Consider the following 15,384-nt stretch of genomic DNA (forward strand, 5'->3'; position numbering starts at 1 on the left):
CGCAACGGTTCAGAGAGATGCCCTCCACCCTCTGACTGTTTCTGCAGCACAACCCTAGGCTAGCCAGAAGTCACAGGGGATCTCCACATTGGACTCATGTGGGCAACACGTGAGTTCATAAGCAACATTCACATTAATGTATGGGGCTATGGTCACATACTGATTGTTTGTGTTTGTATGTAGCATAGCACATATGTGTGCACATGTGCTTCTGGAGGGACATCCACATGCATGTGTAAATACAGAGGTCAACACTATATGTCTTCCTTCATCATTCTCCACATGACTTTTAAGACAAGGTTGCTTGCTGAATGAATCCAGTGCTCACTGATTGGCTAGACTGGCTGCCACTCATACACACCAGGAGAAGCTGTTCTGAAGAGGGACCATGAGCATCTTGCAGAGTCTATCTCCATCCTCCCGGGTTATAGCCTCACTCAGCCTCACCCAACACTTTACGTAGGTTCAAGAGACAGAGATGCAGAGCTTCATGCTTGCACAGCTAACACTTTATTAGCTGAGCCAGTCCTCCTGTCCCAGTGAGTACTGAATCTTCAATGTCATCTCTACATAATGGTAGCAAAACACTTCTGTGGATATGCAGGCCTTGATGGATACCTCAGTGTGTGCAGAGACACCCAAGGCCATGGGAGGAGGTGACAGGACAGACAGGGACCAGGGCAATCACCAGCAAACACTTAGAAATGCCAACAGACTATTTCCTTTTCCTTCTGCAGGCCCGGCTGCTCTGAAATATTAATATGGTCGCAACAGCATGCATGAGACTTCAGGAGAGGGAGCCACCAGGGTGCCAGTTGCAAGTGTGGAAGGCTCGTAGCTGTTCTGAGCTGATTTTCACATAGGCACCTGCAGAATAGAATCAAGAGGCCAGGGCTTTGTTTGTTTTTTAAGTTTCCTTAGGGAAAAGTTTCGAGTAGACTGGAGAGTTTAGAGAGGGCATGCAGAGCAGGTTTCATCGTGCTTCTGAGTTTATTTCCGTCACAGCTTTGAGCAGGCTCGTTACTACAGTGGACTCTGGCTCATCTCTGTAACTCACGACAGTAACAGGGTGACTGTGGGCACTGCAGGAGTCTAACAGTTTCCCCAACAGGACAGTGTAACCCTTTGACTTTTCTGGATTTAGCTGGATTTGGGGGGGGGGGGCTGCGCATGCCTGTGCTTACGTTTGAGCACATGTGCCCATGCGTGTGCTTTTGTGGAGGTTAGAGGACAACCTCAGACACTCTATCTTTTTGTCAGACAATCTCTCCATGGACTGAAACTTGCCAAGATGGCCAGATGAACGGCTGGCTATTGAACCCTGAGGACCCACCTCCCCAGCACTGGAATCACAAGTACATGCTATACCTGGCTTTTTATTTTATTATTATTTTTAACATGGGTTCTGAAAAAAAAAAAAAAAAACCCTCAGGTCTCCATGCTTGCAAGGTAAGCACTTTCCTGATTGAGCCCCCTCGCCATAGCCCTCTCTACTTCTTTCTACCCCTGTAAGGCAGTTATGTCCCCTCTTTGGATCAGCTTCTCCTAGTGTGTATGATACTGAGTCTGGCTAACCATGCTAGATGGTCAGTTCAAACCTGTCGACATCGTTCGTAAGTCTAGGAATCAGAAGCTCAGGAGGTCAGTCACATTTATCCATGACTCCATTCTCAGACAAGCCAGTGATGGCCAAGAGATGGGTTCTAGGAAGGGCCGGAGGTTGAGCAAGCAGTCGTGGGCATTTCCGCCATCCTGCTCGGGAAGAGTGATTGAGTGAACCCTGCAAGGATGCTCACACGTATAGCAATTACCACCTAACTGAAGTTTCATGAAGCAGCAGGGAGTATCATACAGCTCAGGAAGTAAACACAAATACCCCGGAAGTTGAAACCTGCAAGATGCGCAATGCCCTTTCTTAAGGCTACCAACACCGAATCTATTGCTGGGAAGAGCGGACTGTCTTTGCTGGAGTTGCCTTCAGGTCAAATTGTGCAGCGTCTCTAGAGACTAGCTTCGGTGAGTCGTCCCCAGGCTGGGGTAGACCTTCCAGTGATACAGCTATCTATAATTCAGCTGTGAGTACCCTGGTAAACTCTCCAGTTCACTAGGCTAGACTTGGTAGAATCATTTCTTCTGTGAGTCATCAGGGCTCTAGCTGGGATGAATAGAGATTTGTTCATGTCACCCCAGGAAAAGTCACGCAGCAGCCACTACAACTCTCTGCTAATTTCTTTTTCTGAAAGCCAAGGCTCCTAGCTGGGACTGTGGTCCCTGGTTCTTTTAACTAAATGATTGATTGATTTTTTTTTCCTTCACACATGAATGCATTTTATTTTTGCCAAGTTTTCCTCTCCAACATCCAATTCCCCCTCAATCCCCCACTTCCTTGCCCTCCCAACTTCATGTCCTAGTTCCCACACTCTGGGCATTCCTTAGCTGCCTACAGCTCTTTATGTGGTGATGAGGCCTTGTGTGCTTTCCTTTCTCCATGCCCGTGCGCCATCATTGTTCAAGTCTTGTGTAAGCAGCCATGTTGGCGAATCTTCATGGGTGTAATTTCTCTGACATTCCTAGGAGACAAAATCTCACAGCAAGCTTCCTCTCTCACTCTCTCTCTCTCTCTCTCTCTCTCTCTCTCTCTCTCTCTCTCTCTCTGTGTGTGTGTGTGTGTGTGTGTATTCTACAATGTTCAGTTAGTATTGCCTGTATGCATAGGTGTGTTGGGCTGTTCCCTGTAGTATGGCTAACCACCCAGGGGCCACGTCCCTGAAAAACACCAAATTTCGTCTAACAGCCATTGCTACCTGCTACCTTCTCAACTAAGAGTGGAGTATTGTGAGCTCTCTCTCTGTATTCTACAATGTTCAGTTAGAATTGCCTGTATGCATAGGTGTGTTGGGCTATTCCCTGTACCACCCAGGGGCCACGTCCCTGAAAAACACCAAATTTCGTCTAACAGCCATTGCTACCTGCTACCTTCTCAACTAAGAGTGGAGTATTGTGAGCTCCCGCCCCATCCATGCTGGAGTGTTGACTGGATTGGTCTTGTGCAGGCAGCCATAGCTGTTCAGCATTCATTGGTACAAGTGCTGCCTTGTCCAGAAGAAACTACTGAACACTGCAGCTGCCTCTGGTTCTCTTCTGTCAAGTTCTCAGAGCCTTGGTGGGCGGTGATATAGATGTACCTTTTGGGGATGAGCTCTCCCCAGTCACTTATTGCACCGGCTTTCTGGGTTAATTTGATCCACTGATAAAAGAGGTTGCTGATTTCTGGGCAAAGCCTTTGTGTTGCTCTATGGTCTCAGCTGAGCCTATCAAGGAGCAAGCCGGTGTGTGGTCACCTCTGCCATGACACTTCCTTCCAAGCCTGATGATGCAGCCCCTTCCAAGTTCCTGTGTAAATGGAATCATCTCTGAATGGCACCATGCCACTCTCCAAGGGCTTCTAGGAAGGACAGTTCCAGGGGTTGAATGGCACTTTGATTCTGATCCACAAATTAATTTTGTCTCTCTGCATATCAAGGGTGTGCAAGACTTATTTAATTTGAAATAAATGGAATTATAGAAATGAATGGGCTATCAAAAATTTAAACATATGATCCATCAATATTGGCATGATGTGAGTGAGTGGCTGGTTATTATAAATAAAATGGGTCTTTGGCAATATGGAATTCAATTTCCCCCCACAGTGTGTCTCGTTTCATCTTGACGTCTGGGTTAATGCTGAATTACAATCCTTAATTTCCAGATCGGAGTTTAATTTCTAACTAGGAGGTTAACATAAATAGCCCTCCAGCTGTGGTGCTTCTGGAAGCTCTGGCAAGAGGTCCTCAAAGGTAGAGCTATTTATGGTTTCGTGCAGTTATCTGCCCTTTCAAATCCCTTTGCCCAAGGCTAGTACTGCATGCAAGGGTAGAGGTTGGTACTTGGTGGCATTACATGATGGGGTTCAGATGTTTCTAGGTGCTCTGTGGGGTGGCATGGAGCGTCAGACAATAGCGAGGATACCGTAGGCTCCCTCACAGACAACTGTGTTCCCGTGAATAGGATTAACTGTGCCCTGCAACCTGCACCAGCCAATCATGGAGGGCACATGCCCATTCCCCTATTCTTTCTTGTATGACCCAATTCAAGAGTCAACTAAGAGAAACAGTATTAATGGGAGCTCTTGGAAAACCACTGAAGAGCATCTGGGAAGATGACTCGGTAGGTAAAGAGCCTGCCATGCAAGCATGAAGACCTGAGTTCAATCTCCAGGGATACAGGTAACAAAAATCCATGTGTGGTAGCACATGCTTATAATTCCAACATTGGGGAGGTGGAGACAGGAAGATCCTTAGAGCTTTCTGGCCAGCCAGCATAACCAAATCTGAGTTCCGTATATTAGTGAGATATCCTGCCACCAAAAGCAAGTATGGCACCTGAGGAATGACAACACCCAAGGCTGACCTCTGCTTTGTGCATATATGCACGTGCAAATCTGTACACACACAAACATTCACTATATGCAAACATATACTCTAATCAAGAGCCCCAGAAAGTGGCACACAGGTATCCCAAGAGGGAACAAAAGACACATAAGTTGCCACCTTGAGTGGCCAAAGAGCCTGGGAAAAGTTGTTCATCAAATACCAAGGTCTCCCAAGGGGGCTGTCACCTCAACAGACTCAACGCACCAAGCCCCAGCACTGACCTCCAGATCACGGCAGTCTCTGGGTGAAATGTGACGTGGGATATATATAGTAAACGGGGTGACAGCAACTCTGAAGGTGACCATCAATGAATACCTTGGACATAGTTGTGGGAACAGGGTTCCATAGCAGCCTCAGAAGTTCAGCTGAAGGTGATTACAACATAGTCACAGTCCTCGTTAGAGCCATTAAAATAGTAACAAGGAGAGCACAGCAAGGCAGGGATAAGTTGAGAGCATTTTGTGGTGGGAGTATGAGTTAATTGGGGGAGGAGGGGGTGCAAGGGGCCTCTTGCAGGGCCACTGTGCTCCCCCAAGGCCTGCCAAAGTCATGAATTCCAAGACAGAGAATCTGTCCACACACATCATCCACCTGATGTACAAGGAGATGGCCATACCTACTGCATACCCACCTGATGGTACAGAAATCTTCCCAGTGAGGAGGACATCACTAAGCAGCAGGCCATCGTGAAAGGCCCAGAGGAGGCTCCTTATGATGGAAGTCTGTTCTGTATGAAGCTCTTATTGGGAAAGGACTTCCTGCCTCCCCACCCAAAGGACTACTTCCTGACTAAGATCTTCCTTCCACCCAAAAGTGGGTAGTCAATGGCGAGGTCTGTGCCAGTGTGCTCAAGGACTAGGCGGCTGAGCTGGGCATCTGACAAGTAAGTTCCTGCTGATGCACCGAACCCAGAGTCTGCACTCAACCAGGAGGCAGGTTGCCTGCTCTTGCAGAACTGCGAAGAGTATGCTGCCAGGCCCTCAGAGATGCACAGGGGGCAGGCAGCACCAGCAACGGGAGGGCTGAGGATCCCTGGGACCTGGCCAGGGGCACTACAGCCTTCTCCACTGCTCCCATGATTCCTGGTGGCCTAGGAGAAGCTGAGGGTCCCCCAGTCAAGAAGCATGTAGGTGAGTAGGGTGAGACGCTTCAGCCAAGAAAGGGCTAGACAGGAAGTAGGTGCTGAGGAGATGGTAGTGAGCCCTTCTGCATCTTTCCTCCCTCCTGTTCTTTCAGGAGAGGCAGCAGAACCTGATTTTCTAAGTAAAGTTGGAATTGAACAAAAAAAAAAATGAGTGAAAGTCTGGATGAGAACGGCCCCCTGCACTGGCGGCAGACACTTGCATTTGGACATCCAGAGCTGCAGCAGGTAAAATGGTGGTCCTCGGGGTCAAGGGCAATGGGTTCCCTAAAGGCAAGACTTGTTTACCCCGTGAAAAACAGAGTGACACACCAGAAAGGACGGTGAGGGGACTTGCAGTGATGGGAAATCTGATTCTTAGTTGAGGTGTTGGTTATACCGGTGTGCGTAACTCCCCAAACATCAAATGTAACACCTCAGATCTGTCCAGTTGGCCTTAAGTGAATTTTACCAGAAGCAAAGCCATGTAAAAGACAAAACCAAACAGTCACAAAAGCAAACAGAAGGCAGACAATGTCCCCAGGCTTTGGAGCACAGGCCTCTGGGTGAACAGCTGAACTATTTCCACCAGTGAGGGAAACGTACAGAGAGCCAACACTGGAGGAAATCACAAATCCCTTGTGTACGTGTTTTATTTGAGATGTGGTAACTGAGGAAACCACCAGCCAGGCAGCTGCTTGGAGAGAAATGGAAGGTATCAAGGAGCCGTGTGCTTGGCTGTGGGGGCTGGTCTCTGGAGAGCCTGACCGTGGGGCCTTGACTTCCGTGGTAACATAGAACGGTGCTTGCGTCTCTGTATCTCTGCCCCTTCCCTTATCCTAGTGTGAATACTGTGACCATTAGTCTTGATTACCAATTTGACAGGATCTAGAGTCACCTTGGGGACAACCTCTCAGGTTATAGATGGTGAATTGAGGTGGGGGCATCCCCCAGTGCTGAGAAGTGGCAGTGGACATAAACTCCCACTCCTAACCAAGATGCCATTTACAGCTGATACTTGTTAGGAAAGGGAAAATCACTTTTCTCCAATGGAGTGTCACTGCGCGTATCAACCCCCGTCCAGGGCAGGCCCCGTGAGGAGTTGGGCAACACAAAACAAACTGCGTGGCTCGTGATGCACTTTTTGCTTCATTTTCTTTTGTTTTGGTGCTATTTGCTTATTTAACTTGTATTTTGTCGTTGTTGATTTTTTTTTTTTTTAGAGAGAGAGAACGTGAAGTTGGGCAGGGAGATGAGTTGGAGCTTGGAGGAGATGGGGAGCGGAAGGAATATGATCAAAGAAATTTAAATAAAAAAAATGGACAGCACATTCCATGGGCTGGGGTATTAGAATAAAAAGGAGAACATAAGATAAGCACCAATATTAATCTTTGAATGAGAATGGCCCCCCAAGACTTATATGTTTGAATATTGGGTCCCCAGGTGAAACTGTTTGGGAAGGATTGGAAGCGGTATGTCACTGGGGGAGGCCTTTGCGGTATCAAAATACACACACTATTCCCAGTGTGTCTCTCCCCCTCTGCCTCTTACTTGCTAAACAAAATGTAAACTCATTGCTGTTTCTGCTGCCATGCCTTTGCTTTGTCATTATTGGCCCTAATACTCTGAAATCATAAGCCTCAAATTAGATGTTTTCCTTTATATGTTGCGTTGGTCAGGGCGTTTTGTCACAGTTCTGTGACAGCTAACATGATCCATTTGACTGGATCCTGAGTCGTCGATGAGACAGCCCTCTGTGCGTGTCTGGGAGGGATTATCTCGATTAAGTTGACGAAATAGGATGAACTCACTTTAGCTGTCAGTAACTGCATCCCATGTACTAAGGTCCTGAACTGAATAAGGAGAGAGTGAGCAGCATCCGTCTCTCTCTGCTTGCTGACTGCAACCAGCTGTCTTATATTCCTGTCACCACGCCTTGCTCATGATGATGGACTGTCCCCTTGGACTGCGAGCCAAAATAACCCTTCTTTCTCTAAGTTACCTTTTGTTAGGATAGTTTAGCACAGCAACAGCAACAAAAAATAATTAATAAGGTTCCTAGGAGTCTCTGGCTATAGAATTTTTGCCAACTGGTCTACCCACAGCCTTGCTTCTGCTTAAAGACAATTTATGCTATCAATCCATTCTCACGGAACCCAGAAACAAAAGCTCCACAATCCTAACAATGCCTGCATGTTATCCATAAGCAAGCATAGCCTTTCTGCACTAAAAATTAAACAACACTCTGTTTGGGGTTGTTTTAAAGTTTTAAGTCACCAAGCAAGAGAAATGTGAAAACGGACTGTGAGTTATACACTAACAAGAAGGCCTTGTTCTGCTTCAAGAGGGAACACGTTCTTCATGTGATTCAGATTTCCTATTTCCACTGCTGTGTACGCTGGCAAAGGACCAACAAGGGTATTGGTGGTGACACAGGACTGTCAGTGAGTAGGCCCAGTGAGAGATTTTATCTTAAAAAAGAAAAAAGTAAAGAAAGAACAAAACCCCAAACAAAACGAGGTGGGAAACTCTTGAAGAATAACAGTCAATCCTGTTTTCTGTTCTCCACACACAACCGGGCGCACACTTGTACCTGAACACACACCAACATGTATGGACACAAGCTGGGCATAGTGCGACATGCCTGTAGACCCAGCACTTTAGATACACAGGCAGCAGGATTAAGAGTTTAATGTAGGAATGAGTTACATGAGACCTTGTCTCAGCAAACAAACAAAACCCAGGCAACTACAACAACCTGAAGCCTCCTACCTGTACTTTCTTAGTCCTGCAGTCTAGAAATCCTAACTCATTTCACTGGACTAAATGTATCATGTCAGCAAGGCTGATTTCTTCTGGAGGACTAGAAGGTTCCAGAAAAGAACACACTCCTCAGCCTCAGCTTTTCCAGTGTCTGAAGGCCACCTACCTTCTTTGACCTGTGATCTTGATGTAATGTATGCTTACAATGCCCTCCTAAAGGCCAGGTTAAAGGTCTAGTTCCTAGAATCGTGCTATTGGGAGGTGGTGGAAAGTTAATATGTGAGAGTCTAATGGTCTAAAGGGAAGTTCTAGGTCACTGGAGCATGCTCTTAAGAGGATTGTGGGACCAGGCTCTCCCTCCCTGTCTCCTTTCCTCCCTCCCTTTCTTCCCCTCCTTCCTCCTCCCCCTCCCTCCCTCCCTCCCTTCCTTCTTTTCTCCCTCCCTCCCTTTCTCCCTCCCTTTCTTCCTCCTCCTCCCCCTCCCTCCCTTCCTCTTTGCTTTAGTTTCCTTACCTCATAATCTCACCATGATGTGTTGTGTCTCGTGTGAGTCCAAAAAAAAAAGTTTTTTTCCCCTTTGTATAGTCACAAAAACTCACTAACCCAGGCTTATATTTCCCATCACTTCAAAGATTTATTTCTGCTGTCCCATCTCAGGATGCCATCTTGCCTTCCTCTCAGAAGGACCCTTGTTATAACAGATGCAGCCTATCTACTTAATCCAAGAGGGTGTTCATGTCCCCAAAGACACAACATCCTTACTTTAACTGCATTTGTAAAGTCACTGTTTCTTTTCATCTTTACTTTTGGCGTGTGCATATGCGTTTGCATGTGTGTTCATGTGTATGCATTCATGTAGGCAGAGGTCAAACTTAAATCCCATGCACATTGATTTTTGAGGCAGGGTCTCTCACTGTCCTAGAATGCATCAAATAAGCTAGGCTGGTCGGTCAATGTGCAATGTGTCCCAGGGGTCTTCCTGTCTCTGCATGAATTAAAAGCTTGTATCTCATGCCTGGTTTCAAAGCCCTTATTCTACATATGTTCCCAGTGTTTGAGAGTAGGATGTTTGTGATTGGGGGAGAGTAACTATTTGTTACTATGGTGGTGGGAGGTGTCTGCATGTACACCTATACGGGCATCAATTTTTTTTTTAATTCATGAAAGTGTCTAAATCCTGCCCCCCCCCCCACCAAAGCGCTAAGTCAATGAATGGTTCTCAACCTAACTCTTTAGGAGTTAAACAATCCTTTCCCAGGGGTCACATATCAGATATCCTACATATCAGATATTTATATCATGATTCATTACAGTTATGCAGTAGCAGCGGAAATACTTTTATGATTGGGAAGGTCACCACAGCATGAGGAACCATATTAAAGAATGGCAGCATCAGGAAAAGTGAGGACCACGGCCTGAAGTGTTTCAACTGTCCTAAGAATAGAGAGCTAGCAAAAAAAAAAAAAAAAAAAAAAAAAAAAAAAAAAGACTAGAGCTTGCCCTTACAGGCTTGGAGAAAGTTTTAGGGCATCCTCTGAGTTTCCTGTGTTGAGATTTAGCTTTCATCTGAGGTGTGAAGACAATGGACCATGAGAGAGCAGTCTGCTTCAAGCGTTTGGCAGGGGGCCTGGTGGAGCACTTGGGAGGTAATTAGCTTCAGATAAGGCTGTTAGGGTAGAGATGCTGATTGAATCCTGGTGGCTTTAAAGAAACGGGAGAGGTGCGGAGGAGGTGGCTTAGTTGGTGGCTTAGATGGCCACAGCACAAGCGTGAGGCCCAGAACACATGTAAAAACTGTGGCACGTGCTTGAATCCCACTGCTGGAGAGGCTTCCTGACCAGCCAGTCTAGCCAGATGAGCAAGCTCCAAGTTCAGTAAGAGATCTTTCCTCCTGGAGATGTGGCAGGCAGGAAGAACCCTGTAGAGTGTCTCCCAGCCCCCATAGAGTTAGTCCTCTTTCAATTTTTTAAACCCTTCCTCAATTCCTGCCCTAACAATGTGTTCTAGACCTATAGTGTTGGCTTCTTTGATGTCAACTTGACACAGGCTAATGTAATTTGAGAGGAGGGAACCTTGATGGAGAAAATGTCTTGTCCACCAGATCTACTTTGGATTGTTTACAGACAAGGTTTCCTGTAGCTAGGCTGGCTTTGAAGTTGCTGTGTAGCTGAGGTTGGCCTTGAACTCCTTATCCTCTTGCCTCACAACTCCCAGGTGCTGGGATCATGTCCCCACATCTTCAAACATGCTGGAAGCGCTGAGGCAGGCCTCACGCTGAGGCACCACCAGGCAAATGCTGCTTGCTGAGTGAGGCTCTGATTGCCTCCTGCTGCTCTGGGGACTGTGGGTACTTGTGGCTGCTTGGCCTACTTCTGGGTTATGTCTTGTTCCCACCCACTGAGCCTTCACCCCTGCAGCGAGGTAGGTTGGTGGTCCCAGTGCTCAAGCCTTGGGAGATTTAATCTGTTTTATTGAACTTTCAGATTCTCAAATCAATAGCTATAATAATGCCCAGCAGAGAGAAAATCCCACTCCAGGTATTTTTGGCCAACAGAGCTGATATATACACATGCTGAGTTTCCCTTGACAGCATCAAATGGCTTAATAAGTCTTTAGGGGAGGCAGTCTGTAACCCTAGGCAGCCAGCACAAGGCCAGGAAGTCAGCTATTGCTGCCTGCCGTGTCCAGGCTCCCTACCCAGGGAAGGCAGGAGGAGCCCACAAGGGTATGCGACTTCCTTCATGTGGAGCACGCATGCGCTTGAATGGACTCTAGTGCTGGTTGTCAGGCTGTCTACAAGGTTGCCATTTGTAATAATACTGATAAGATTTTCCTGTGTTAAGTAGCTCACCAGTCTGGCCCCGGTGCCCAACTCTGGCAATCACTGGCCACTCCAGGGTGGGTCTGGGTGAGACAACTTGGGTGGCATTGCTGGCCCATAAGACTTAGGAAGTAAAGGAAACATGCACGACCCCTCCCTGAGGTGGCATAAATAGTAAACAATTCAGGGGGATGGCTTAGTGGGTATCTTAGCGTTTCTACAGCTGTGATAAAACACCGTGACCAAAAGCAACCTGTGGGAGAAAGGGCTTATCTCATCTTATAACTCTCAGGTCACACTCCACCATCACTGATGGAAGCCAGGGCAGGAACCTGGAGGCAGGAGCTGAAGCGGAGGTGGAGGAGTGATGCTTGCTGGCTCGTTCCCCAAGGCTCGATCAACTGCGTCCTTACGCAACTCAAGATCACCTGCCCATGGGTGATCTACTAACAAGAAGCTCCGACCTCCCACATCAATCATTTAACTAAGAAAATGTACAGCACGCTTCCCACTCCCCTCTTCCCACAAACCGACATGAAACTAGTCAGCCCAACTGACCCCCTTGTCAAAATGACTCACAGACACATTGCTATTAAGCCATGGCCTTTTCTTTCTCATTTATCCTCAATATCTCATATTAATAATAACATCACAATATAAAACATTCCTGTAAGTAACCCCAACAATCAATGTATGGCTTCACCAATCTAGACTCAGGTGGAACGATTTTGTCTGCAGAGACCTTATCTGGGGCAAATGGATGTTTGCTCACATCCCCCCTGGAGAGGGTGATACACCATCCCTCTCTCTGACTGCATATGACAAGTGGCTAGTTAGTGTCTGGAAAACAGCAGTAGCCACATGGAAATAAGCCACACCAGAGCCACAAGATAACAGCTGGCCTGGCAGGGAGCAGAGGTGGGAACCAGCAGAGGAGCACAGAGTCCTACAGACCTAGTTGCATTCTAGGCCCACAGAGGACTTCACTGTGATCGGATAGCATGCTTTTCCAGGGGAAGGTATCCTGGTTGTAGATGCTGTGTCTCCTGGTACCTCTTTTGGATGCTGCTGCTGGGAATAAAGGGTGTCCAGTGATCACCTAGAGTGCTAGCTCCTTCCCACCCTTCAGGGCAAGAGTTCACATGCTGGAGGGAAAGGCTGGGTGACCAGGCTCCAGGCACTGGGATTTCTGCTGGTTTATGGGATGCAGAACTGTCTCTCCTGAGGGTGGACTGTCATTGCTGCTTCCTTCCCCTTCATTCGGGTGCTGGGACATAGCACACTGTTGGCACTGTGCCAACGAGAGCACAACCAGAGGCTGAGAATTTCTCAAAGTACACTTTGGGATGACTCGGTGTTGGGCAGGCAATGACTTTGGGGGTGGAGCATGGACACATAGGGTCCTTGGAACCTTGACACTCACATTAGAAACACAGAAGGAGTCAGCACCTTGGAGGGGAACAGGAAGTGAGGTAGACCTCAGGCAAAGGGGTGGCTGGAAAGGATTTGTGTGAGGACCAAGACCCTTCCCTGCCAAGTTGGTATTTGTAGAGGTCTGAAGGGGATCCCTGCGTTCATGTTACCCGTTTACATTTGATGCTGAGAGGTTAACTCAAGCCAAGAGCAGACCAGTCTATTCTAGATAACAGAGTCTGGGAAAGACTGATCAAGGGAAAAACTAAAATGAATAATAAAACAGTTAATAAAACAGTGAGCTTGGGTACAGCTCCATGGGACAGTGTGAGGCTCTGGTGTGATCCACAGAACTGCAAAAACACAGAACAGCGGGGATAGGAATCTACCCCAAAGCCGCAATAAAGCAGACTAATGGCCGAGTTGCCTTTTTTACTGGCATCCAGGGCCAGCAATTCTAAATAGTATCAGCAGTAAAATAGTCCTCCGTTGAAACGAAACGAAACCAAAAAATACCCCAACTTTTGCAGATTCGATCCCCAGCACCCACACAGTGGCTCACAGCTGTCTGTAATTCCAATTCCAGGGGACCCGATGCCCTCCTTCTGGCTTCCGCAAGCCTTGCGAACTCAAGTGGTGCACAGATACACTGCAGGCAAAACAGCCACACATAGTAAATTGAATTAAGTGTTGTTCCTGCAGAGAACCAGGGCTCGATCCCTAGCACCTAGGTTGCTCACAACCCCCCTCTTCTGGTCTCTGTGGGTATTGCACATAATCCCACTCACATATGTATGTGATTTAAAAAACAATAATAGATCCAGGAATGGTGGTGCATGCCTTTAATCCCAGCAATCAGGAGGCAAGGGCAGGCAGATCTCTGAGAGTTCTAGGCCAGCCTGGCTTATAAATAGAAAGTTCCAGGCTGGCCAAGGGGACACAGAGAACCTCTCTCAAAACAACTAATTAATTAATTAAAATATTTTTAACACATGGAAGCTGCAGATGAGCTCAGTTTTCTCAATTATTGTTAATACAGAAGAACACAGTTCTCATCTCAAAAAAAAATAAGAAATAGTTTAATTCAGGAACCAAATATGAGTGACCACAACCTAGAAACACAGATTTAGGTTATTAAGACTTCCATGTTCCGATGTGATAATAGCTGCATGAAGGTTTTTTTTGTTTGTTTGTTTTATCACAATAAAACAAAAGTCATAAATCAAACCATGTTTCGAACGTATTAGTGGCAACATCAAGTTGTCGGTTTACAGCTCAGTAGGGGAAGCCTCTGTTGTACGCCCCAGATGCTGTGTGAAGATATTCTTAGCCTTTGGGTTGGTGGAAGCTGATACATTCCAAAAGGACTTACCAAAGAGGCACAAGAATGTTAGGTGACACACAGAAGGGGTCGATAAATGGCTGTGAAGAACCCAAACCTCAAATAATTTGTCTGTGGACCAGTGTCCATAATCATTGATGCTTTTAGTCAGCCAGTCAGCCTTAGAGAGAATGCTCAACATAGCTGAGGCTTCTTTTTCCTGGAAACTTCAGTTCACATTATGCTTTAATAACGACCGAGTATTATTTGGAAGGTAATCTACAAACACACACACACACACACACACGCACACGCACACACGCATACAGATACACACACAGACACACACACACACACATTCACAGAGACAGAGACACAGGCACACACACATAGAGACAGATAGACACACACACACACAGACACACACAGAGACACAGACAGACACACACACACACATAGATACACACACAGACACAGAGACACAGACAGACATACACACAGACAGACAGACAGACACACACACAGACAGACAGACACACACTCGCACACACACATCTCACCACAGCAGGCAGGTCCATGGAATTTGGACCATTTGGGAGCAATCACGCTTCCAGGTGCTGTAGCAATAAACTGTCCACAAAGGCAAAGACCCCCAACTTGGAAGTTGAGCAGCATGGAAATGGAAAACTGGCTTCACGCCAACTGTTGGGTATAGCGTCTTTGGTAAGCACGGGGCTTAGTTGAAACACCTTTTAAAGCCGAATGTGGTAAGCTGGCTATTTTAAACTTCAATAATAAAGTAACACATTATCTCACCATAGGACAGAGGCGGGGTTCAGGCTGGACACTTTGCAGGTGCTCTTGTTTCATTAAAACTCCTGTATTGGGTATGGGACAATTAGTTACCTAAAATAATATTACCTTAGGCAGTTACTGAAGAATTAGAGTTGGTATGTATAAAGAATATTGTACAAATAGTGAATTGTTTTCATTTTTAAGTACTATAATATTAATTTTTCCCGACTTATTTTCCTGGGTGATTATATATATCTTAATATGTCCTATTATGTAATACTTAAATGCATAGTTAATGTATCAGCTATGAAAAAGCAATGTGGACGGTCCCTGAGGAATGCCACTGGGGCTGACTCTGCCCCCACCCCCAGCACATGCCAGTTAGGCTGTGCTCACTGGAGGGCCTTGGACCAGCCTGACTTGGCATGGCTTGCCAGGTTTCTGTCTGGGTGGAGATGCCATCCTTACTATTGGGAGCCCTGCGCAGGTCAGTCTCAGACCTTGGCAGGGCCACAGCAGGGCCTGAGGACAGAGGGTCTGGCCCAGGGCAGGAGATGTGAAGAATATTTATCTCTCCCAAGCCGTTTTTTTTTTTTTTTTTTTTTTTTTTTTTTCCCAGCTGCAGGTACATTGTCACGGCTCCTTCTCAGGGGTATGGCAAGGGTTAAATGGAATAGCA

General features: G+C 46.6%; 1 pseudogene; it reads left to right on the forward strand.

Moving 5' to 3' along the window:
- Nucleotides 1–5,021: 5,021 nt before the first annotated feature.
- On the forward strand, nucleotides 5,022–5,610 carry LOC127236388 (ubiquitin-conjugating enzyme E2 S-like; annotated as a pseudogene).
- The last annotated feature ends 9,774 nt before the right edge of the window (nucleotides 5,611–15,384 follow it).

The sequence above is a fragment of the Phodopus roborovskii genome, unplaced genomic scaffold (assembly GCF_943737965.1).
Source record: "Phodopus roborovskii unplaced genomic scaffold, PHOROB, whole genome shotgun sequence".
NCBI classification, from domain to species: domain Eukaryota; kingdom Metazoa; phylum Chordata; class Mammalia; order Rodentia; family Cricetidae; genus Phodopus; species Phodopus roborovskii.